The sequence below is a fragment of the Cupressus sempervirens genome, chromosome 11 (assembly GCF_028749045.1).
Source record: "Cupressus sempervirens isolate cs-2001-9-10 chromosome 11, ASM2874904v1, whole genome shotgun sequence".
Taxonomy (NCBI): domain Eukaryota; kingdom Viridiplantae; phylum Streptophyta; class Pinopsida; order Cupressales; family Cupressaceae; genus Cupressus; species Cupressus sempervirens.
The window spans coordinates 33775646-33800610 of NC_143128.1; the positions used below are offsets into that span (position 1 = coordinate 33775646).

The 24965-nt window shown below is 33.1% G+C and overlaps 6 non-coding genes across 6 annotated transcripts; all 6 read right to left on the reverse strand.

Annotated features, from left to right (window-relative positions):
* Nucleotides 1-8898: 8898 nt before the first annotated feature.
* On the reverse strand, nucleotides 8899-8971 carry TRNAK-CUU (transfer RNA lysine (anticodon CUU)). The gene has a single exon. It is a non-coding gene; the product is annotated as a tRNA-Lys (tRNA).
* A 4816-nt stretch (nucleotides 8972-13787) lies between these two features.
* Nucleotides 13788-13861, reverse strand: TRNAI-AAU (transfer RNA isoleucine (anticodon AAU)). Its single transcript has one exon. It is a non-coding gene; the product is annotated as a tRNA-Ile (tRNA).
* Nucleotides 13862-14036: 175 nt separating this feature from the next.
* TRNAK-CUU (transfer RNA lysine (anticodon CUU)) lies at nucleotides 14037-14111 on the reverse strand. The gene has a single exon. It is a non-coding gene; the product is annotated as a tRNA-Lys (tRNA).
* Nucleotides 14112-18160: 4049 nt separating this feature from the next.
* Nucleotides 18161-18234, reverse strand: TRNAI-AAU (transfer RNA isoleucine (anticodon AAU)). Its single transcript has one exon. It is a non-coding gene; the product is annotated as a tRNA-Ile (tRNA).
* Nucleotides 18235-18417: 183 nt separating this feature from the next.
* TRNAK-CUU (transfer RNA lysine (anticodon CUU)) lies at nucleotides 18418-18490 on the reverse strand. Its single transcript has one exon. It is a non-coding gene; the product is annotated as a tRNA-Lys (tRNA).
* A 3805-nt stretch (nucleotides 18491-22295) lies between these two features.
* On the reverse strand, nucleotides 22296-22368 carry TRNAK-CUU (transfer RNA lysine (anticodon CUU)). Its single transcript has one exon. It is a non-coding gene; the product is annotated as a tRNA-Lys (tRNA).
* Nucleotides 22369-24965: the final 2597 nt, after the last annotated feature.

Sequence of the window (24965 nt, forward strand, 5' to 3'; positions counted from 1 at the left end):
GTATCTAATACTATTCCTTTGTGGTTTCAAGATGACAAATGTACACCTTGTTCAAAATTTTGAAATTTAAGATGTTTCACTTTAGCAAGTTTCTATCATTTGTTTTCATAATCTATTGCTTTCCCATACTTTACTATATTTTATTATTGTTTAATTTAGCCTCTCTTTAAAATATAGAATTTGTTATTCCATGATAATTAAAAAATTTCCTTAGAAGATCCTAAAAGTAGGATTGTTTAAGCATTTAACAAACACTCCGTTCAGAAGTTTTACTTTGTCATCTAGGAAAAACATGATGGATGCCATGGTAAAAAGAATTAAAAAGACTCAGCAAAACTAACTCTCTAAGATAGTAGTTATGAATGCATTTTAGCTTTCACATGCCTCTATGCAATTATGAGTTAGAAATATTATTTGATGCCTTCTATTTCCAAGTTATCTGTAACTTTACACAATTGTAGAGGAGTGATTTTTTTGGCTTCAACATTTTAATCGACTATTCTCAGTTGTTCTCACAATTTTTCCTTTAGTCTCTAGTGTTTGGTGATAGTATGTTGCAATATTTGGTCATTTTTATGACCAAAATGAGGGTCATTCATCCCCTACTATGACTGACAATTTGTGGTAGACCTATCCTAGTTAGTTCCTTTGCATTTTGGAGGTGATTTGTAGAGCTCAGTATAAATAGTGGTTGTTTTATAGCTTTAGAGGTGATCTACGTGGGAATCGATAGGGCCTTTGTTATGTGGACATGGCTGCTATGTTCTACAACTGCTCAATTTATAGTACACATGAGGCAGTTAAGCCCTTGTCATGACTTTAGGGGAAGCGCTGAACATTTTACCAACAATCTACCCCCTAGCTTTGTCTGAAGGATTGAAGTTTCGAAGCTATGACCAAGCTCTAATACCACTTGTTAGAGTGGGGTTGCCGTTGCGCTGAAAGACCAATTTGTCATCTGATACAATCACCCAACTTATAGTACACAGCAGACGGTTAAGCCCTTGCCACAAATCCCAAAGAAAGCGTTGAATATTTTTCCAACATATCATATGAATGAATACTCACCAAAACAACTATAGTAGCAATTATGAGTGCATCGAAGATTCATATTAGAGTTCCAGACAACAGTGTGCAGTTTCCACAAGTTTATGTTGTGATTTGTTATTTTAAAAAATTAGGTGTTAAAGATCACTTAGTTTAAACTTTTAACCATTAAATATATGAGTAGTGGGTCATTTATATACTAATAATTATTCTTTTTGGGCATTTTTTTCATTTTTAATCCATGATTGATTTATTTAGTCATCATTATTGGTGATTTATGAACCACTATTAGAGATTCATGAAGCGCAATGGACATTTTGTGAACCACTATTAAGTGATTAAATAGATAATCATTGGTGCAATGGGTGGGAGTCAAGTATTAGTGAACACTTTCTTTGGACCGCTTTTTATCCTTTTGATCTTCTGTAGAGTGTCCTGCCTCAACTGAAACCTTATCTCTAAGTAGTTAAGTCACATACTACTCCAAAATTGAAATTTTTTGACATCATTTGGTACCTCAATTGAACTCATGAAGTGAGATATAGCATCTACTTGATATAGTTTAGAGCACTATTTTGCAATGTATCAAAATTCAAGTTAATGAGAATCGCATTTCTGTTTAGTTTACAGATTGTTTTAACAGCTCCTGAGATGTTTCTATAGATGTATGAGCAGCCTTCTCCTCTTCTATACTAATTGTTGTTGAGTGTGATGCCCTGCCTTTTGGGCATACTTCAGCTTGCTGATGCTAACTATCTCATTTCTAAAATTTAGAAGCCATTTATTACAGTGGCATATCTTATCTCTATGGTGACAATTTTACTCTTTCTCAAAGTTGGAATCTTGCCTTGATTTTTCTGAATATTTTGTCTTCTTTCTTCTTCTACCATGGTATGATTCATGCGATGTGTTAAAATCATTTCTATTTCTATCTTTATAATCTTGAAACAGCTACTCTCTTCTTGAAAACTCAAGTTTCTGTGAGGCTTAACAAACTACCACTCTTCCTCTTTTGCGAATGCAAGGAGTGGGGAGTAAATTTGTATTGATGGATGCAATTTCAATTGTCCAGATTGTGTGAGAAACCCAAGCAATCATTGTCTTTTTGGCGGTTGTCTATGCAATATTGTAGTTGTATGGCGCATGTTTACTAGTATTTAATTCTTATATATTATGCTTTAGAATGAGATTGTGTGTGTTTTTTTTGTAATTATCAATAATTCGAATGAGATTGTGTGTTTTTTTTGTAATTATCAATAATTTGAATTATATTTAATGATCTATCATTAGAATGAGTGAACCTAAGAATACAAAGATTGAAAACAAAGATTTGCTTCATAAAATTGGTTGTTATCTATAAAATTCCTCTGTCAAGATTGAAAACAAAGATTTGCTTCATGGAAAGAAAATGGGACTATTTTTAAAAGTTGCGACTTTAACACATCCACAGCTAACTTCATCAAATCATTTTATGTGATGTTTTGTATCACCATAATTGGTAGATTTGTTGTTTTTATTTGGGCATTATTGTGATGCTATGTGAAAATAATGTTGATTAAGTATGTGCAATGTCAAATTTTACAGTGAAACAGAGTAACTGGTGCATTTTATGTTTGTTGTATTACTAGTATATTGTGAAAATGCATTTTTCCTCTAGAAAACATTATTAGATATATGTGAATTGTTTCTTTAGAATTTTTATAAAATTGTTTTGATATTATTGTTGATTTTGTTTGTCATTTGATCATTATGTGCAGTATTCTAACTGCTAGTTAAAGGGTTGCAAGATGACATGATGACATGTAAATTAGACTTGTATTTGACTTTCCTCCTTGGCATGGAAAAGCAGTCTAGCTATCTATTTGTGATTTATTCTTCTATATATTACTTCAAATAAGAGGATTGTTTGAGAGGCTATGAATGCAAGGAGGATTATTTGACAAGTTATGAATACTTCTATGCATTTATGTCAGTTTGAAGAGGCGTTGTTGAAAATTAGACCATTTGTTAACCTTTGTATTGTGATACCTAGTTTAGATATATTTTAGAGCTTTCAATGTCTAAAATACCTATTTTTGTGTCAAATATTCAGATTTTTTTTATTTAGTTCTTTCAGTATTGACAAGTTACCAATATCTTAGATGGTGATGATATAAATTACTCTAGAAGCATGATGAAATGGAAATAGAAGTAAAAATTTGAGTGACTTCGGTTTTTATTTTGCTATTTCAATTGTAATAAGTTATCAATTTCAAACTTTAAATTATTTTTTATGTCGTGCCAAATTATACAGCACTTGGTAACTTCACAAATAACTGCTAAATCTTTAGCCCACAAGACACATTGAACAATCATTTGAAGGACATTAAAGATGCATCATCTAAAAGATAAAATCAACATAAAAAGTTGGATAATCATCAGCACACACCGAGACAATATTAATGATACAACTAAAAGCTTCAATAGTGACAGCAGAAGACTTGTGATGCGCCATAGGTACAACTCAGTGTAATTACGCCGAGAGGCATTCTCTACAGCCACAGCACGACAGTTACAATGTCAATAAAAAAGAAAATGTCGGTTGTGGGCTACGGAGTAAGGCAGTAAGACCGCCTGTCAGTGGCAGTTACTGCTGCCCCTGACATGCATGTCAGTGGCGCTGCCGCTGACAGCATGTCAAGGGTGGCAGTAACTACCGCTAACAGGCAGTCTTACTGCCACATAAAACAACGCCCAATGGGGTGGCGGGGGTGATGGCCTGTCACCCCATTTTATTTTATTTTTTAATATTTTTTTTCAACAAAATAGATAACGTGGCGGGTTAATGTATTTTTTTTTTAATATTTTTTTTTTTGAAAAAACTAGATAACGACATGTAGACACACTGTTTTTTTTTAATTTCGTTGTGCAATATTGTCTTATTGGCATTTTTTAGTAATTAATTTGAATTTTGTAGAGGAGTGGAGGAGTGGAGATGTGGAATTTGAAGAGTTCCTTTAGTGGAAATTGAATAGTTTCTTCGTGGGAGATGAAGAGTTTTTTCTCTGATTATAAAACACTCATATCCTCTCATTTTTGCTCTTCATTCGTAGAAGAACAGATTTGTAGAAGACAGGGTTTGAGTAAAGCTTTCATTGCTCTTGAGAGGTAGAGCAAACTTTTTTGGGAAGAAGAAAGGGAGATACATCATTTAGAAAAGCATTTTACATTTGAAGATCAACAAGGAGATCCAAAAAGCAAAGTAAGCTTTTTATTAAATTTTTTTTCCCTATTAAGTTTTATTTTGCATTTTGATTATTATCTCCATTTAGAATAGTAGTTACACTATTTACATTTAGTTGTAATTTATTTGTTATATGACATTTTTAAATTTTTACATTGTTCTATACAAAATTACATTTGCATGTTTCATGCATTATTGTTTTTTATATTTTTCAATGTATTTTTTAGATTAATCTTGTATTTATTTTCCATAATATTTCATATGGATGGCAATGCCGCCATATCAATATATTTTATTTTTAAAAAAAGCGATTTATAAATTTAATGATTACTATTTTCATTTACAAAAGTGGTTTGATTTATAATAGTTTTTTATTAAGATTAGTATATTAATATTCTGAATTAGATTACTATTTTGCTTAAAATAGTTTTGTACTTTACATTTAGATTATAATTAATCATAACATATTAATATTTGAAAAGTGGATGGCAATGCCGCCATTTTTCAAATATTTTATTAAAATGCCAATTTATTTATTTTTAAATATAAAAACTTAATTTTATAATTTTAATTTTGTTACTTGAAAATTAGAGTAGCCATATATTTTATTTTAATTTATGTTTATTTTTTTCATGCAATTTTTAAATAATAAATATTAACTTTTAGGCATCAATCTTTAAAGAATGGAAGGCAATGCCGCCATTTTTTAAATATTATAATAGTAAGCAATTTATTATAATGTTAACTATATCTCAACATATTTCTAATGTTTTCATTAAGAGTAGTATATTGATTTAGAGTATCATTCTGAATTAGATTACTATTTCAATTATAACAGTTTTGTAATTTACATTTAGATTAAAATTAATCTTTACATATTAACATTTGAAAAGTGGATGGCAATGCTGCCATTTTCCAAATATTTTATTAAAATACCAATTTATTTATTTTTAAATAAGAAAAACGAGACTTATACTTTTAATTTTGTTGCATAACCATATATTTATTTTAATTTATGTTTCTTTTTTATATGCAATTTTAAAAGAATAAATATTAAATTTTAGGCATTAATCTTTATACTGACACATTAGAATGTAAATACTTCATAGAATAACAAATATTACTTTGTTTATATTTATGTAACCATGCATTTTATTATGAACATTTTACAAATATTTAACTTTGTATTGATGATTGATTTATATGTTTATAAGGAAATAATGAAATACTCATTTTTTTATTGTGTTAATGCTAAAGGTTTTTTTATTCTGTTAATGCCGAAGGTATAAATAAAACATGAACTTCAATAACGGGATGAAAGTTGAAGTTTGTTCTCATGACGATGGCTTGCAGATTCAATTTTTTCAGGCATGGAAGCCTCTAATAGACAATCAAGCATTGTCGACATTAGCCCAACTTCTTTTGTACAGTCAAATCATTTTTTTGAGATAGAGTTTCAGAAGTGTGCATGCATAATTAAACAGTGTTGTACAACTATGGTAGAAGCACTTCAGAATGCAGCTTTATCTATTGATCATGTACAAGAGATAGAGATAATGGAGATGGAAGATGTTGCCAAATATGTACGCAACACATCTGCAAAAGTAGATGTGTTTCCATCCATGATGAAAGAGGTCTATGATGATCATATTACAAACAAAGGTCGTAATACAATTTTAATATCTGAAGAATATGTGATGTACTTACATCATTATGGAGAGCTATACACATGGTCCATATGATGATTTCACATTTTTCAAATCTTCATTTATTACTTTATCCAGATAATTGTACTAGGAGATATTGTTCTCCTTCCATCTATGTATCGAAATAATAAATAAACGATTTAACTTTTTATCTCAAATTCTTCTCAACTATACTTCCAAATATTTGAAATGCTTTTTGTTGACCTTTGTTTTTGTATTATTAAAGCTTTTACATGAGATATATCATTAATATGTTGATCATTAAATTATGTATAAAATTGATGTGTTATTTCTAACTATTAACCCACTCTAAAGCATAATATTCATTTTATACTCATTTTAAGTGTAATCATTACCTCAATAATGTTTAGTACTCCTTCATTGTACACTATTCATGCTAAGCATAATTAACATTAATTAATTGTATATTTATAAATGTAACTAATAAAGTTATAAAATTACATAAGGAACATTTTAATCCTTATATTGTTATATTATGCTAATAGGCATGTATAAGGAGAACGAGCTATCCTCCTAAATGTAATTCTAAACATAACAATAACCGTAACTTTGACCGTGGTCCTACTTCTCCCCTAACTCTAATCCTAACCATAATTCTAATGCTTTGTCTACCCCTAACTCAAACTATAACCCTAACTCATATTCTAACCATAAACCTAATCCTAACCCTAACCCCTACCCTAACCTTTTATGTACCCTTATCTCTAACCCTAATTGTAATGCTAAACTTAACCTTGACCCTATCTCTAACCCTAAACCTAACCCTAACCCCAATCCTAACCCTAACCTTAACCCTAACTCTAATCCTAACACTAACACTGACCCTACCCCTACCCCTAACTCTAACTCTAAATATAACTCTACCATAATTATAATATAACCCTAACCCTAACCCTAACCTTAACTCTAAACTTAACCTTGACTCAAACTCGTACCTTAACCTTAACCCTGATGTAACTCTATACATATCCCTAACTCAATATGTAAAACTAACACTAACCATAACCCTAAATCTAATCCTTTCTCTACCCCTTTCTCTAACTCCAACCATAATCATAACCATAACCGAAACCCTACCGTACCCCAAACTCTAACCACGAATCTAACTCTACCATAATTGTACTTTAATATTAGCCCTAGCCCTAACCCTAAATCTATCCTTAAAGTTGACTCAAAACTCTAACGTTAACCCTAACTCTAACATTAACCCTAATCATAATATTTAATCTTTTTGAAACTCTAACCCTAACCCTAACCCTGACTGTAACCCTCCCCCTACCTCTAATTGTAGCCCTAAATCTAACTCTACCATAATTGGACTTTAACTCTAACCCTAGCAATTATTTTAACCCTAATCATAATATTAAATGTCTTTGTAACTCCAACCCTAACCCTAACCCTAACTATAAGCCTACCTCTACCTCTAATTGTGGTCCTAAATCTAACTCTACCATAATTGGACTTTAACTCTACCCCTAAAAATTATTTTAACCCTAAAGCTAACTCTAACCCTAACCCTTTCTATACGCCTATCTCCAACCTTGACCCTAACTCTAATTCTAACCCTAACAATAACACTGACCCTAATCCTTAACCCAATCATACCCCTAACTCTAACTCTAACTATAAATCTAACTCTAGCATAATTAGACTCTAATCCTAACCATATCCCTTTGTTTAATCTTCACTAAAACTCTACCTCTAACCTTAACCCTGACTCAAAACTCTAACTCTAACCTTAACCCTAACTCAAAACTCTAACTTTAACTTAACCCTTACTTTAATCTTGGCAAAAATCCTAACCCTAACTCTAACCTTAACCCTAATTCAAAACTCTGATTCTAAACCTAACCCTAACTCTAACCCTAACAATAGTCATAATCCTAAAATAACCCTAACCACAACTCTAACTCTATTTGTAACTCTAATCCTGACCCTAACTCTGGCTCTAATTGTAACCCTAACCCTAATTCTAATTAAAATCCTAACTCTAACCCTAACCCTAATTTAAATCTTAATGCTAACCCTAACCTTTACTTTTTAGTCTTGATTAAAACCTTAACCCTAACTCTAACCTTAACCCTGATTCAAAACTCTAATTCTAAACCTAACCCTAACTCTAACCCTAAAAATAGTCATAATCCTAAAATAGCCCTTGCCCTAGCCCTAACCATAACTCTAACTCTAATTGTAACTCTAATCCTGACCCTAACTCTAGCTCTAATTGTAACCCTAACCTTAATTTAAATCTTAATGCTAACCCTAACCCTATTTCTAACCCTAACCATAACCATAACTATACTCTTAAATATAACAATTTACCTAATAATATTCGTAAAATAAGATTGAATCAAAGTGATGCAAATAAACAATATATATAGAATTAAAAAAAAAATGTTGAAGAATGATTTTATACTAAGTTTATATGACTACAATTTTATAGTAAGTTTATACAACTAAATTTAAAAAGAAAAAAATAAATCAATACTAAGCATATCAAAAAAGGAAAAATTAAAAAATAATTTATCTGTTGCGCCGCGACTGCTACTGGCTTATATATACCTATATATATATATTACGCCGAGAGTAATCGTTCTCGAGGCGCCTATTTTTTTTCATAAATTCCAATTCTAAAATAACATTGAGATTAAATAAAAATAGGCGCCTCGAGAACGATTACTCTCGGCGTAATATATATATAGGTATATATAAGCTAGTCTTAGAAGACTTGTGATAAGAAGGGAATTTGCATAAGTTATCTTAGAAATCTTAGAAGACTTGTGATAAGAAGGGAATTTGCATAAGTAATCTTATAAATCTTTGAGCGTGATTAAGAAGCGAAAAGGAAAATCTGCCAAAATATTAATTAGTGAACTACAGTGCAGCAGTAAGAATTGATTTCGCCCACCGTGGGGCTCGAACCCACGACCACAAGGTTAAGAGCCTTGCGCTCTACCAACTGAGCTAGACGGGCAGTTGACTGTTTTTGTGTATCATTCCAATTGGAAAGTTTAACATGCTCGCTTTCGTGTATTCATTAAAATTCTACAAAGGACCATTATTAAATTGAGATTTATTTGTCCTGACCATGTGAGCCTTTCATGATTATTGCTCTCTTAACGCGAATCCTTATATGAAATCTCCAATTTTAATACAGCAATCCAAGTATGAAAAAAAAGGTTAAAAAATAGTTGAGATTGATGTTATCAAAGTTAATAGTAGATGATCCTGCGAAGGCGGGAGAGAGAGAGATGAGCTGCTGGTTGCAGATTACTAAGTGGATTTGTGAAGTTAAGGAGATTTGGGAAGAACATGAATGCATATCATAAAGCTGTGATTTTTTTGAATATCATGAGAATGAATAGAACGCTTAACATTGATGTTCATATAAGTGAAACATCGATACTTTCTTCAAGGTCATTCATTACAGAACTACTACAGCTCAAGTGTATCTAATAATGAAGTTTCTTATATGATTTAACCTCCTGTCTTTACAACAAACAAATAAATTGAACAAATTAAATCTTTCATATGTGAGATAGTTCCATGAGAATCAAGACACCCCCAGTTGATGGTGCAAGACAAGTTTGTGATTTCTTCTTGTTTTATACCTATGTAGAATACTTAGAGTTGGCATAAAAGCAAAACTTTGTTGCATTGTTTTTCCAGCCCAATCTATCATTTATAAAATTATTTTAACAATTTCTTCTTCCATTTGGAATTAAAATGCACTAAACCTGTCTCTTCCATGTATTTCCATATTGAAGTCTTACGATGGAAAAGTGGCAATTTGCTTTAAAAACCTTATCTCACTACTAATGACATTGAATACATTACCCATTCCTTGCTAGATACTTGTTTAGATGTTTCTACTCTTGTCTGCTGGGGTAGTTGGAGTATTTTGACTGGCTTTTGTCATTAGCCAGCATTTTGATTTAGCTAATAATTTTGTTTGGTGTATGTTTTTAACAATAGTTGAGAATGTAATACTATTCTTTTCTGGTTTTAAGATGACAAATGTGCACTTTGTTCAAAATTTTGGGAATGTCGGCCTTAGCAAGTTCGTCATTTATTTTAATAATTTATTACTTTTCCACACTTTAATATATTTTATTATTGTTTTATTTAGAGAATTGATTTTTTTGATTTGTTTTTTGAAAATTTAAGTCCTGATAATCCTTCGATTCCTCTGATATTTAAATAATCTCCTTACAAGAGGTTAGAAGTGGGACTATTTTAAGGATTAAGCAAACACTTAGTTCAGAGGTGTTACTTTGTCTGCTGGGACAAACTTGATCAATGCCATGGTGAAAAGAGCTAGAGACTAATAAGGTTAACATTTGCAGCCAAAGTATTATAGCATGTGTGGTGTTTAAGCTGTCGCCAGTGCTGATAGTGGTTGTTTTCTATCATTGGAAGCGATCTACGGAGGAATAGATAGGGTCTTTGTTATGTTCACATGGTTGCCATGTTCTACAACTTCATAACAGCAGTCCTACAACAAACTCTACTTGTCCTTACATACCTGTAACCTTAATCTTCTCCCCTGTTTCCAAGGTATTCTGTGTTGAAATTTCATGCATATATCTCTTACATGTTTTGGCACTATCATTTGAATGAATATTCACCAAAACAGCTGTAATAGCAATTATATGTGCATTGAAGATTCATATTGGAGTTCATGACAACAGTGTGCACAGTTTCTGCAAGTTTATGTTGTGATTTGTTCTTCAAAAAGAGTTTAAGGGTGCTAGGGAAAGATATCTAGTAGTGAATCGGGGTCTAATAGTGGTTCACTTAGTTTTAATCATTGAATATATCAGTAGTAGATCATTTATATACTAATAATTGATCATTTTAAACATTTTTTGTTGTTTGTGATCTATGAGTGATTCATTTGTGCACCACTCTTGGTGATTTATGAACCATTATTGAAGATGTATGAACCATTATTGAAGATTTATGAATCACTCGTAGAGGTTAGTGAAGCACTACTTAACATTTTGTGAACCACTTTTTGACCCTTCCATGCATAATATATTCTGTAGAGTGCAATGATAAGTAGTTAAGTCACATACAAGAACAACAACAAAAATTGTGATATTTAGACATCATTTGATACTTCAATTGAACACAAAAATTACCAGATACAGCCACTAATTAGTATCTTCCCTTATTAAGTTCAAAACACTATTTCCCAATGTATCAAAATTTGAGGTGTCTAACTGTTACCTACAAAATTCCTCTGTCAAGATTGAAAACAAAGATCGGTTTCGTGGAAAGAAAATGGGACAGTAAATTTAAAAGTTGCCGACTTCAACACATCCACAACTGACTTCATCAAATCATTTCATCTAATGTCTTGTATCAGCATAATTGGTAGATTTGTAATCTTAATTTAAACATTACTAAGATGTTATTTGAAAATAATGATAATTAAGTATGTGCAATGTCAATTTTTGCAGTGAAACAGAGTAATCTGTAGATTTGTGAATTGAATTTAGATATGTGATTGTATTTGTGAATATGGAAGATGCGTTAGTGATTTATATGCCAATTTATTTTCTCTGGTTTCATTAAATGTTTATTAGAGTGTGGCATTAATCAATTTTGAATTGGATTGCATGTAATGTTTTAATAGATTTATGGTGTGGTCTTGCATTTTTAGTGAATAGTTTGATTTTAGAATTGTCAATGATTTATTGATTGTTCCTTTGCAAATTGGATTGTCAAATGATTCATTAGTTATTCCTTTGCATATAGGATTGTCAAATAATTTATTTCTTTTGAAGCTGGTGATGTAGGAATCAAGGAAGTTAGAATGTTATTGGATTTGCATGCCAAGCATGAAGTGGAAAATGGTAAGGTTGACCTTGAGGTTGCAGAGAAAGGTCCTAAGGAATCTATGACAAATATAGATGGTGACAATGAAGCTTTTCATAATTCCAATATCATATGGAAGTAGATAACAATATTCATGTGGGGAACTATCAAACACTTATTACTGATTCTTTTCATATCACTGCACTAAGTCCCCGAGCATTAATAAAGTCTACGACCATGACAGACCACAAAGTGCAATTTCTAATGGGAATGGATGATATCAAAGTGAGGGCAGCACAAGCTAAACTGCAGTTGAATAATTGAACAAAGGCATCTGGGTTCAGACTATTGAAGAAAGACTAAAGGACTTGATGGGAAAAATGAAGCAACACCTGTAGAGAATCACTAGATCAAAGATATGCTGCCAGAAAGCATTTACAACATCTTAAGAATAGGTTACAAGAAATAGGTAATACCAAGATACATCTGTTGAATGCCTTCATTGAGAAGTGAACATTTGGCAACGTTCAGGTTGTCTCAGTGTTACACCACTACAGGGTACTTCGGGATGGCAGGGTGAGTTTCCAAGATGTGGGGAAAATGAGCCTCATTTTCGGGATGGTGGGGGACAGCGACAAAGGGAGGACGGGTCAGCAGAGAGGGTTGTTGGATAGTATACATATAGAACTTGAAATGATGTTTCAGTAGTTAACTAGAACATACCAAATCAAAATACTTGAACATAGCAAAATTGCAACATGAATTAGAACCATTGACATTCAACATAGTAACGTATTACATACCTAATAGTAACATTACAAAAAGGTGGAGGTGGGGGTGCTTGGGTACTCAAGTACCTGGTGTGGGGACGTCTTGAGGATGAGTACTTTAAGATTTGGTATGGGGGGGTGCGAGTCTCTAGATTACACTGAGTTGTTTGCACTTTTTTATTCTTTATACATTTTATGTTCGTTGTATTACAAGTATATTGCGAAAAAGCATACACCCAAAATAAATTTGAAACAACAGACTTCATCTATTGGTCCTAGCTTTTCATGGTTTGGTTTAATATCTATCATTCCTGTATGACATATGTTTTACAAGAAAAAAATATTGTATTGGTGCAAAATTTGCATAATGGAGGTGCTTTTCGTTGTTCGAAGAGTTGTTGTTTTGTTTTTAATATGTCATCTTATTTACATTGGTTTCCACGTCTTCTTGCACAATTGCTAAACCTCTATGCAATTATGTAGGTTTGGAGTTTTGTTGTTGAAAATTAAACCATTTGCGTGATGGTTCAAATCCAGATTGTTTAGTATTTTCCATTGAGTCATACCTTTGCAATTTGAATCTATATTTTCTTGCCGGCTGCCATGTCTAGTTTAGGTCTATTTTGGGGCTTATAATGTTCAAATATTAGGATTTTTTTGGTTTAGCTGTTTCAGTAGACGCAAGTTCTCAATTTCAAAGTATCCATTTAGATGGTGATGAAAATACTCTGGAAACACTTTTGTTTTACAGATGAAGTGGAAATGCTTTAGGTGCAGTAATCAAGTAATTCTTCATTTTTGGTTTTGCTATTTCAGTTGTAATAAGTTATCAATTTCAAACTTTTTTTCTAAAAGAATGTCGTGCCCAATTATACAGCACTTAGGAACTTCACAAATAACTGCTAAATCTTTTAGCCCGCAAGGCACATTGAAGAATCATTTTAAGGACATTCATGATGCAGCATCTAGAAAGATAATCAAAATAACAAAAAAGTGGATGATCATTATACTCAGCTTTTCGATTTAGTCTGCAGTATTTCAATTGCACTGATGTTTAGTAGCAATCTATGAGACATAAATGATACAAATCAAAACTTCAATAATGACAGCAGAGGACTGAAAAAGACCTATGAACCGCCATAAATAAAACTCACAGCTTCAGAATAACTCAAACAACGACAATTTAATGCAACAAAATGGCCTATGCAGGTTTCGAACCTGCGACCTTCGCGTTATTAGCACGACGCTCTAACCAACTGAGCTAATAGGCCAATTTGAATTTTATGCTTTAATATCGAAATTCGGACGATTCCTTAAAACGATGCAGCAAAGAAGGGGAAATCTGCATATATTGTCTTAGAACTCGTTGTGCGAGATTAAGAAGTGAAAGGAAAACCTGGCAAAATGTTAAATGATAGAAAATAACAGCGCATAGAATATTGCTTTCGCCCACCGTGGGGCTCGAACCCACGACCACAAGGTTAAGAGCCTTGCGCTCTACCAACTGAGCTATAGACGGGCAGACATGATTAAATAGTAGTTATGAATCAGGAGACAAAGAGATACTCTCTAAGTTTATATTATATAGTAGTGATGAATGCATGCTTTTACATGCCTCTATGCAATTATAAGTCAGAAACATTATGTGTTCCCTTCTATTTACAAATTATCTGTAACTTTACACTATTGCAGAGTAGTGATTTTTTTTGGCTTCAGCATTTGCACTATGCTGAGTTAATCAACTATTCTCAGCTGTATTTTTCCTTCAGTCTCTGGTGTTTGGTGATAGTTTGGTGCACTATTTGGTCTTTTTGATGCCAAAATGAGGGTCATTCATCGCAGCTGTGACTGATAATTTGTGACAAACCTGTCCTCGTTAATTCCTTTGCATGTTGGAGGTGATTTGTAGAGCTCAGTATTAAAAGTGGTTATTTTCTACCTTTAGATGATGTATGTGGGAATCGATAGGGCCTTTGTTATGTGGACATGGCTGCTATGTTCTACAACTTCATAATAGCAGTCCTCCAATGAACTCTATTGGGGTTGCAATTCTGCCAAAGATCGATTAGTTAGTGTCTGATACAACCATTTAATTTATAGTACACAAGCGGCAGTAAGCCCTTGCCATGAATCTCAAGGGGAGCATTAAACATTTTGCCAACAATCTCCCCCTTGTTGTTGCCCAAGAGTTTGAGGTTTCGAACATGTGATCAAGCTCTAATACCACTTGTTAGAGTTGGGTTGCTGTTGTGCCAAAAGACCAATCTACCATCTGATACAATCACTCAACTTATAGTACACAAGAGGCGGTTAAGCCCTTGTCACGAATCGCGAAGGATCACAAGAGACGGTTAAGCCCTCGTCATGAATTGCAAAGGATCATATCAATAGTGGATCATCTATATACTAATTATTGGTCATTTTTGGACAATTTTTGTCATTTTTAATCTATGATTGATTTATTTGTGCACCATTATTGGTGATGTATGAACCACTAACAGAGATTTGTGAACCACTAGTGGAGATTCGTGAAGCACTACTAGACATTTTGTGAACCACTATTAGGTGATTAAATGGATAATCATTGGTGCAATGAGAATCAAGTATCAATGAACACTCCTATAGGGTGCATCAACTGAAACCTTATCTCTAAGTAGTTAAATCACATATTATCCAAAATTGAATTTTTTTGACATCATTTGATACCTCAGTTGAAGACATGAAGTTAGATATAGCCACTACTTTATATAGTTCAAAACACTATTTTTCAATGTATCAAAATTCAAGTTAATGAGAATTGTATTTCTGTTTTAATTTCCAGATTGTTTTAACAGCTCCTGAGATATTTCTACATATGTATAAGAGGCCTTCTCCTCTTCTATACTAACTGTTGCTGAGTGCGGTGCCCTGCCTTCTGGGCTTGCTGATGCTAACTATCTGCATATCTCTATGATGACAATTTTACTTTTTCTCAAAGTTGGAATCTTGCCTTAAATTTTCTCAATATTTTGTCTTCTTTCTTCTTCTGCTCTAGTATGATTCATGTGATGTGTTAAAATCATTTCTATTTCCATCTTTTGTAATCTTGAAATAGCTACTTTCTTTTTGAAAATTCAAGTTTCTGCGAGGCTTATAAAACTACCACTCTTCCTCTTTTAATGTGAATGCAGGGAGTGGGGAGCGAACTTCAATTGTCCAGATTGTGTGTGAAACCCAAGCAGTAGTTGTCTTTTGTTTTTTACACTTGTCTATGCAATCTTGTAATTGTATGGTACCTGTTTAATAATATTCAATTCTTCTATATTATGCTTCTGAATGATCAATATTTCAAATTATACTTAATGATCCATCATTAGAATGAGTGAGCCTAAGAATACCAAAAGATCAAAATTGACATAATCCAGCAATACAAATGTTACATTGGAGGGATCATTGATCTAGTGAGCACCATACAGCTTTGATTATTGGTGGTCATGGGCTCGAAACCAGGCAGGCACTCAGAGGTTCTGTTCCACTTCAGGTCAGCCTTACACACAACATTCTCATTATGTTTCTGAATGATCAATGTTTCAAATTATACTTAATGATCCATCATTAGAATGAGTGAGCCTAAGAATACCAAAAGATCAAAATTGACATAATCCAGCAATACAAATGTTACATTGGAGGGATCATTGATTTAGTGAGCACCATACAGCTTTGATTATTGGTGGTCATGGGCTCGAAACCAGGCAGGCACTCAGAGGTTCTGTTCCACTTCAGGTCAGCCTTACACACAACATTCTCTCCACAATACCATGGACTGTACAGGGTGTTGAGGGGACTAGTTACATTCTATTTCAAGTTTATGTCACGGCGTTGGAGGTTATTTTGGCTGTTGTGAGAAAATGGGACAGTATATAAAAGTTGTTATGTTTTGTATCAGCATAGTTGGTAGATTTGTGGTCATTATTTGAGCATTATTGTGATTTTATTTGAAAATAATGATGATTAAGTATGTGCAATGTCAGATTTTGCAGTGGAACAGAGTAATCTGTAGATTTGGGAATTGAATTTAGATATGTGATTATAATTGTGAATATTAAAATGCTTTAGTGATTTATATGCCATTTTATTTCTCTCTTTTCAATTAAATGTTTATAGTGTGTATTGATCAATTTTGAATTGGATTGCATGTAATGTTTTAATAATTTTTTGGCGTTGTCTTGCATTGTTAGTGAATAGCTTGATTGTAGGATTGTCAAATGATTTATTGGCTATTCCTTTGCATATAGGATTGCCAAATGATTTATTTATTTTAAAGCTGGTAATGTAGGAATCAAGGAAGTTCGAATTTTTGGATTTGCATGCCAAGCATGTAGTGGAAAAAGGCAAGGTTGATCCCGAGGTTGTAGAGAAATGTCCTAAGGAGTCTATGATAAATATAGATGGTGCCAATGAAGCTACAATGAAGCTTTTCATAATTCCAATATGGACATGGAAGTTGATAACAGTATTCATGTGGGGAACTACAAACACTGTTAATACTTATTATTTTCATATCACTGCCAAGTCTACGACCATGATAGACAATAAAGTGCAACTTCTAATGGGGGTGGATGATATCACAGTGAGGGCAGCACAAGCTAAAGTGCACTTTGAATAGTTCAACAAAGGCATCTGGGTTCAGGCTATTGAAGAAAGTATTTACAACCATCTAAATAATGGGTTACAAGAAATATGTAACACCAGGATACATCTGTTGAATGCCTTCACTAACAAGCGAACTTTTGCACATTTTTATTCCTTGTGCATTTTTTGTTTGTTGTATTACTAGTATATTGTGAAAATGCATTTTCCTAAAGAAAATACTTAGATATATGTTAATTGTTCCTTTAGACTTCTCCTAAAGAAAATACTGAATAGATATATGTTAATTGTTTCTTTAGACTTTTTATACAACTACTGCTTTGATTTTAGTTGGTGATACTGATTTTGTTTGTTATTCGATCATTATGTGCACTCTTTTAAATGGGTGTTACTTAAAGGGTTGCATAATGACATGACAGTGTAAATTAGGCTTGTATTTGACTTTCCTCCATGGCTTCCAGTGTCAAATAGGATATTGTTCTCAGCACTTGGAAATGCAGACGTGTGATTTTGACGTGCACATATTACTTCAAGTAAGAGGATTGTTTGAGAAGTTATGAATGTAAGAAGGGTTTTTTTCCACCTTTCTAAGGTAAAATGAATTTGACAGAAGGGACTGACTTTATCTATTGGTTCTAGCTTTTCATGGTTTAGTTTAATATCTATCATCTGATCTTCTGATCTGCTGCTGTTCCTGTATGATACATGCATTGGTATAAACTTGAGTTTTTACATTTGTTTTAAAAATATGTTCTTTCATTGAAGAACTTATTTACCTGAATTGTCTATACACCTGGGTCATCTTATTTACATTGGTTTCCACGTTTTCTTTGCATTAAGGTGTAGATATTGGAGTTTTGAATGCACTATGGCCAAACCTCAATAAAACAAATATAGTAACAGTCAGAAACCTTGACAATAACAAATTTAGCGGTATGCCATGGCCTATGCAGGTCTCGAACCTGCGACCTTCGCGTTATTAGCACGACGCTCTAACCAACTGAGCTAATAGGCCATATCCCGTTTAATTTAGGGCCTGCTACTCCTCATAGGGTTTTATTTACTAAAACCGCGGCAAAGAAAAGAATATTTACACAAATTGAATCGTTATGCGAGATTAAGAAGTTAAAAGGGAAAATCTGGTATAATGTTAAAAGATGTAACACAACACTTCCCGAAGAAAATTCAATAGTAAAATCGCCCACCGTGGGGCTCGAACCCACGACCACAAGGTTAAGAGCCTTGCGCTCTACCAACTGAGCTTGACGGATTTAGTTGACATTTAATTACTCAAGTTTCATATTAAGTCATGGAGACATTCAAATCATGCTTCAATTTAAACAACACTGATAAAACTGCTGTAATAGAAATTCAGCAAATTGTGTCTTCCAGCCTTCTTATCCTCGTCTCTACAAATTCTCATACATGCTTTCTGAAGGATTGGTTATAGGCTTCAATCCTTTCCTCTCAAGGTCCTGAGAGGTCCTCTATAAGAAACTTTTGCCTAACATGCCCATCTCTGATTGTCTTAACTTTCTATGGAAATACAAATCTAAACATGCAATAAGCCTATGTGGAATAAACTTACCCTTCAAATTTGGAAGTCAAAACCTGCTGGCCAGTCTCAACTCACTACTTGAAAACTTCTACATGCTAAACTGCCTAGATTCTAGTCAATCCCGCCCCTTCATGTCCTTTTTGTGGTAAAAATGAAACTTCTAAGCATTTCTTTTGGGCTTGCCAGCATGTTAGTGTTATGGGCTAAACTTTTTGGTCCCTTAACCCTCTCTTTTCCATTTCCCATGGTCCTGGAAAGATTCCCTTCCAAGATATTCTTCAGTTCACAATGCTATCTTCGATTGTTGGCGTGTTATCATCATCAAATGCATCTGGAAGTTTAGATGTTTAGCTGCCTTGCCACATTCCTTTCTTCTTTGTGAACTTGAATTCGACACCATATGTTCCTGCCTTCTAACCCAGGTGACCTTCTTAGCATTCTCTCTGAATGATCTGAAAGCCAACAACGATTTTATCAAAGCGAAGGCTAAAGGTATTTTTTCTCAGCTCAAGGTATAATTTCATATCCAGAAACACTCAATTCAACACAGTTCAGGCTCTCCAGGCTTCCTCAACCATTGGTGTAAGTAGAACTTGAATTCGACACCATATGTTCCTGCCTTCTAACCCAGGTGACCTTCTTAGCATTCTCTCTGAATGATCTGAAAGCCAACAACGATTTTATCAAAGCGAAGGCTAAAGGTATTTTTTCTCAGCTCAAGGTATAATTTCATATCCAGAAACACTCAATTCAACACAGTTCAGGCTGTCCAGGCTTCCTCAACCATTGGTGTAAGTAGATATACATGATTGATCTGTATTAACAACAACCGATGCATGATACTGTTCATTGTGGTTTCTCTTGTTTATTGATAGCTGAGATATGTCTCTTTATTTGGTAACAGTTGTTTGGTCTTTCAAAACTAACTACTTGTAAGGTGTAGCATTTTCTGTTTGCTATAGTTTCAGTTTGTTGTTTTTGTTCATCTCTTATGAGATTGAAATGTTTTAGACAAAGAAAGCTATAGCTCCGAAACATTTCAATCTTAAAAGAGATTAATGCAAACAGCAATTTTGACTTCTAAAGCTGTAATGTCCATAGACATTACAGCTAAAGTGCAGTTGGACAAGTTAAGCTTTTGGATTTCAAAGGTAAGGAAAGTTGCTATGGTAAAAACACCAATTTCGAGGAGACAATGTATTGTTTTTAGCAATATGAATATCTTCACTGATAGCCCAAGGGATAAACAAGAACTGCTTCTGAGTAAGGATCATAGTTTGGTGGATTCATCAAGTAGTGAAGGTGGTACAATGCCTAAATAAGACAATAGAAGGGCTGATCAGAATTCTGAAAAAAATGTTTAAGAACTCAGACATCATTGTCAGAAACTTTCAAGGTATACAGTGCTCCAAAAGAGGGAATCATAACATGGACTTGCCAGTTGAAGGCTTACCACTGCATGTATCAAGGTGAAAAGGCAAAATCTTTTGAAGCAAGGAATGGAACAAAAACACACAAAAGGATATCAACAAAATGTTTTGAAGTGAAGGAATGGAACAAAAATATACAAAAGTTCCAAATCGGAAGATGTCATCAGCTGGAGGTCCTCTCAGAGAATCACAAGATCAAAGATGTGTTGCCAGAAAGCATTTATAGCCATCTTTAAAATAGGTTACAAGAAATTTATGTAATATCAGGATACATCTGTTGAATGCCTTAAGTGACAAGTGAACTTTTGGCAAAGTTCAGGTAGTTTGCACATCTTTATTCCTTGTGCATTTTCTGTTTGTTGTATTACTAGTATATTGTGAAAGTGCATTTTTTTACCTAAAGAGAATACTGACTAGATATATGTTAATTGTTTCTTTAGAATTTTTATACAACTGCTTTAATTTTAGTTGTTGATCTCGTTTGTCATTTGGTCATAATGTGTAGAAATCTAAATGCCGGTTAAAGAGTTGCATGATAACATCTAAATTAGACTTGTATATGACTTTCCTCCATGACTTCCAAACGTCAAATAAGATGTTTGTTCTCAGCACTTGAAAAAGAAGTGTAGCTAACTATGTGTGATTAGATTACTTTCAAGTAAGACGATTGTTTAAGAAGGAATGCAAGGAGGATTTTTCCACCTCTAAGCCAAAATAAATTTGAGATAAGTGACTTTATATATTGGTCCTACCTTTTGATGGTTTGGTTTAATTTCTATCATCTGATCGGTTCTATGATATATGCTATGCAAGAAAATTATTATATTGGTCTTAAATTTGCAGTATGGAGGTGCTTTTAGTTGTTGGGAGAGTCTCTTTTATTTTTTTATATGTGTCTTTTATTAGAGTGCTTGTTTTGCCTGTACTAAATACTATTGTGTGTACACCTAGATTATCTTATTTACATCGGTTTCCATGTTTTCGTTACATTAAGCTGTAGATAATGGAGTTCTGGATGCACAATGGTTGAATCTTTATGCATTTATGTAGGTCTGGAGCTTGTTGTGGAAAATTAAAAACTAAACCATTTGTCAACCTTTGCATTGTGATGGTTCAAATCCAGATCGTTTAGCATTTTGCATTGAATCATGTTTTTTCAATTTGCATCTAGATTTTTCTTGCATGCTACCATATCTAATTTAAGTATATTTTGAAGCTTCGAATGTCTAAAATAGCTATTTTCCCTGTACAATGTTCAAATATTCAAGAATTTTTTGGTGTCAAACTTCTTTTTATAATTATCAAAAAATGATTAGCTACAGTGCTCCCAAGAAATTCTTAGTTTTTTGTTTAGTTGTTTTAGGAATGGCTACTTGTCAATTTTAAACTATGTATCTTAGATGGTGATGAAATTACTTGAAAACACTTTTGTTTTACAGATGAAATAGAAATACTTTAGATACATAACATTTTTGGTTTTGATATTTCAATTGTAATACGTTATCAATTTCCAACCTTTTTGTTGAGGAATGTCTTGCCCAATTTTAGAGCACTTGGGAACTTCACAAATAACTGCTAGAACAGTCCACAAAAATATCATCTGGAAACATGATGAAAATAAACAAAAACGGATAATCTTTATACCCAGCTTTTCAATTTACTCTGCAGTATTTCAATTGCACTGATGTTTAAAATAGCACTGTAATGGTACATCTCAAAACTTCAATAGGAATTGTGATGACACTCTATGATCCACTGTGGGTACAACTTCTTCAGTAAAATTCAGATTGTGGCAGTTAAAAGTCTATTCGACAGCAAAATATATTTCTAGGGTAATGCTAGAAAGTAGAACGTGGCCTATGCAGGTCTCGAACCTGCGACCTTCGCGTTATTAGCACGACGCTCTAACCACTATTAACACTGGAGGAACTAGGCTGCTTCTATTTACTGAAACTCTGCGAGAAAGATGGGAAGACTTGAACAAATTGTGTAAGGAGTCGTGGTGCGAGATTAAGGAGTGAAGAGGAAAATCTGCCATAATGTTAAATGATGATAAGCAACACCACGAAAAAGATCAAGGTAGGATCTCGCCCACCGTGGGGCTCGAACCCACGACCACAAGGTTAAGAGCCTTGCGCTCTACCAACTGAGCTAGACGGGCTTTTTTGGGTTTTCCATAGAATAACCTCTTTGACATGTAATTGCATAATGAATGAAGAAACAAGATTGCTAAAGTTTCACAAGGAAGTTTTGGAGACAGCTCAATTTATTTCAATTTAAACAACAGTGATAAAAGTGCTGTAATAGAAATTCTGCAAATTGTGCCTTCCGACTTTGTTATCCTCATCTCTACTAAATGTCATGCATGCTTCCTCAAGCATTGGAGATGTCCTAATGATTATAGCATTACATTATTTCCTCCCAAGCTCCTCTATAAACAATTTTTGTCTAGCATATCCATCTCTAGTCATCTGAACTTCCTATGGAAATGAAAATTCAAACGTGCTACATGGAATAAACTCAGCCTTTAAATTTGGAAATCAAAAGCTGATGTCCAGTCCCGACTCCGTATTTCAAAACTTCTACATGCTAAACTGCCTGTGGGTTCTTGCCTTAAATTCTTCAGCCCACCCTCTTCATGTCCTTTCTTTACAAAAATGAAAGCTTTAAGCAATGCTTTTGGGCTAGGCAGCATGTGAGTGTTATGGTCTGAACACTTTGCTTCCTTAGCCTCTCTTTTCCATTTCCCATGGTCGTGGAAAGGTGCCCTTCTGGATATTCTTCAATTTACAATGCCATCTTCGATTCTCGTCATCTTATAATCATCAAATGCATCTGAAAGTTTAGATGTTTAGCTGCCTTATCTGTAATGAACCTTGCTCAAACTGGTCACAAATTACCCTAATTTTCTACTTGTAATAAATTGTAGTGCCTGCCCTTAAGTTGCATTTCTGTTATCATTCCCAAACTCTTTTAAGCCAATTTATGTTTGATGATTAGTATTATTATTTTAGAGATTATCAGATATTGTTTTACACTCAGTTTATTATATGATGAGATTACCTGGTACTCTATATTTCATGCATGTATGATGATTATTCAATGTTTTCAGTTATCGACGATGATTAGTTAGATGGTTTATTATCACATGTGTTTTCTTATGGATACTTACCCCATACTGCATGTGTATGGTGTGCGTGTTTGTTTTATTTATGTATGGTGTTTCTGATGTGGTTAAGGAAGGGAGTCGTAGTCACCTGCTAGTCGGGATCTACACGATGCACCACTTCCTGCCATTGTCTATTTAGCTTAGAATATTGTGTTTGTACATACGTGGATTTTATGCAGGTTGCAGGTACCGAGTATCGACTTCCCTGAATTGCCAGGATGAGCGTACTCTATCGCATTGTCTCAATGGTAAGAGAGGGGAGATAAACTCTTGAGTCCAATTCCTAAACCCTTTAGCCAATTGTCCTAATTGATAATTAGGACAAGTATCTGAGTTAAGCACCCTCTGAATGCATCAAATGATGTAATTTCGGAATTATAACCCTTTTTGTTTGATTTAGTATGTGTTTTTCTATGTTGGGTTTTCGTATGTTGTTATATTAGTCCTTGATGTGTTTTCTATTAATTAAAGTCTAATTAAAAGATTAATTAATGATTTAATTTAATAGAGAGTTATTATGATATCTTTATATTTAATTAATTAATTAATTAAATAAAAGAATTAAATTTAAAGGTTAAAGTTCAAAGATAAATTTAGAACAGGATAATATTTATTTAATTTAATAATAATATATTTGGAGTTCATTTTTAAATTAATGCTAAATATTATTGTTATTTAAATTAATTAAATATGTTATCAAATAAGTTCTAAAATAAATTAAAAGTTGAAAGATATAAAATTATTAAGAATTCTAGATCGCATGATCCAAGCATGAGTTTAAATATGAGAATTAAATTAAAAGATTAAATAATAAGAATTAATAACGTTATTTTAATTTCATAAAGTGCACATGAGATTAAAGTAATAAATTAATTTAAAATAGAAGTCAAGTGGATTATTAAATAAAGTTATTTTATAATTCAACTTTATGTGCATGAAAGATGAATGCAAAATAAAATAAAAGATAATAAAGGTTAATTTGGAGTTAACTCAATTGTGCAAAGAGTCTTCTCGGGTGAACTCATAATCAGTGCCCCGATTTAAGGAGAGAACTCTTTATCACAATTGGAAGGTTCATTTTAGAAGGACAACAGATATTGGACACGAGTTTTGGGGAATGAAATTTGAAGACAAGTTTTGGAGAAGATCTTGAAGACGAATTTTGGAAGTGAACCTTCTCACAATTTTCGTGGATTGCGTATTAGCATCAGGATTAGGTAGGATCTTGTGATCACTGATTTATTATGCAATTTTCCTATTTCCTGTCTACTTCGTGCTTGTAAGAAAATTGTTTTCTCAAATCATGTTGTGTGAGTCTTGCCACCGTTCATTTTTTAAAACTTTTGTTATTCGATTACATCTGTAAATCTAAATTGAAAGTTATTTGGGAAAAACCTCATTCTAGAACTAAAAGAAATTGGAATTAAATCGGGTTTTGGGGTTTGAGTTAAATGGAATTTAAGAAATTTGGTCGGGATAGGATTTTGAAATTTCATTATATTAAGTTTTGATAGTTTTGATCTCTCTTATAGATTTAAATAAAATTTAAACAAATATATATGTATCTTATTGGAAATAGATTTACAAAG